Source organism: Hordeum vulgare, chromosome 1H, assembly GCF_904849725.1.
Source record: "Hordeum vulgare subsp. vulgare chromosome 1H, MorexV3_pseudomolecules_assembly, whole genome shotgun sequence".
Taxonomy (NCBI): domain Eukaryota; kingdom Viridiplantae; phylum Streptophyta; class Magnoliopsida; order Poales; family Poaceae; genus Hordeum; species Hordeum vulgare.
Window position 1 is genome coordinate 186224884 of NC_058518.1, and position 2014 is coordinate 186226897.

The following is a 2014-nucleotide window of genomic DNA, read 5'->3' on the forward strand; positions in this document are numbered from 1 at the left end:
GGGTCGACGACGAGGGCGTATGACCCCGGGTTGGGCATCACCTTAGGATGATTCACCCGGCTCCATGTGATTGGTTTGTCAGACCAATGCATGTATTGGGGAACCGGGGGGACAGTGGCGTTTACCTCGCGCCGTCTCTGGCGCAGGCTGTGTTTGTCGTCGCCTTCGCTGGTGAAGACGACGAACGCTCCGTCGTGGTGAGGATAGTCGTCAGGTTGAGGACCATCATCGCGAGGCGGTGGCGGCGGAGGCGGAGCGTGATGGGGAGCCGGTGCCCGGGGCGCCGCCTGCGCACCCGGAGGAGCCGGCAGGCCCTCCCCTTACGATAGCCGGCGTGCGATGCTGCACTGTTGAAGGGTATGGGTAGACGGCGTCGCCCCCGAATGTATCTTGCAGGGGGCATCGAGCAGCTGCTGGAGAGACTGCTTGGGCAGCCAGTTGGGGTTGCCCTGATTGCGACGCTTTCGTGGAGGGCCGGCTTGGGAAGCCGGCGCCTCGCCCTCCACATTGGCCACTAGCTTGTTGTTGGAGCGGGGATCCATCTGATCCGCCTTGCGCTTGTAGTTGTTCTGGCCGCCTCGGTTGTCCCCAACCGTCTTGGGAGTAGCCGGCGCAGGCACAACCTTGTCCAAGGCGGTCACCTTGATGCGCATTGCGGAGTCGGCCGTGGCGTACTTGTCCGCCTTGGCCATGAGCACCGCCAAAGAGGTGGGCTCGGCACACATGAGCTTGTGCTTGAGGAGGGTGCCCTCTCGGCATCCGTCGATGAAGTACTCGATGGCTTGTACCTCATGCACCCCCTCACAGGAGTTGCGGAGCTCAGTCCACCGGGTGACATAGTCGTGGAGGGGTTCATCGGCCTTCTGGACGCACATGGCCAGCTTGCGGGGCCGGCCAGGGCGCTTGTAGGTGCCGGTGAAGTTGCGGACGAACGCCTCCTCGAAGTCCACCCAGGAGTTGACGCTGCCGGCCGGGAGGCTGTTAAGCCAAGTCCGGGCCGAGCCGGCCAGCATGAGTGGCACGTAGCGAACCGCTACGTGCTTATTGCCCCTGGCGATGCCCACGGCCATGGTGTAGTTGATCAGCCAGTCTTCTGGCTTGGCCGTGCCGTTGTATTTTGGCGTATCCCGAGGCAGGGTGAAACCTCGGGGGAACGGCTCCCCTTGGATCCGGGGGCCGAAGCAAGCTGGACCGACGGGTCCGTCTTCCTCTAGGAGGGCCGAATGGGCCAGGGCGATGATACGCCGGCGGGCGTCCCGCTCGTCCTCGGGGGCGGGGGCACTAGCCCCGGTGGCGACAGGGGAGGCTCCTTGGGAGCCGGAGGCGTGAGTTCTTCGCGGGGGAATATCCCCGTACTCCGAGTTGCCCTCATCGCCTCCGCGATGTAAGCCCGAAGTGTGCTCGCTCTGGTGCTGCGAGCGCCGGCCTTGGCTTCCCTCGCCCCTCCAGCCGGAAGGGTGATGCGAGGAAGAGCCTTCGGCGTGGTGTTGGCCGCTAGGGTTGCGGCGAGCCCCCGAGTTCGGTCCCGGGGACTCTGAATGAGCCTGGCCGGGGTCGAACCGAGCGTGCTGCTGGTTAGCGGCGTCAAGGAGATCCTTGACACGCTTCTCCTGGAAGGCGCGCTCCTCGCCTTCCAGGCTTGCCATCTCCTCCATGGCCGCCTGCGCTACCCGCATGTTGGCCGCGGGAGTCTCGTAGGTGGGCAGGTCCCCGCCTAGAACCTCGGCGACGAACCGTCCGCGGCTGCGGACCGATCCAAGCCGGCTGGGAGCCTCGGAAATCGGAGTAAGGCCATATGCGGAGTTATACTCACGATGTGTAGCCTCCAACCGACGTTTCACCGAGGCCACGGCGATGCCCTCCTCCAAGATACGCTTGTGATCCTCCTCCAGTGAGGCCCGAGCGTCTGCAGGATCGGCGGAAGCGGTGACCGGTGTCTTCAGGCCGGCGATGGCGTCCCGAAGAGTGTCGGCGGCGGCCGCAGCGGGCTCGCTAGCGCCTGCGGAGGCCTTGC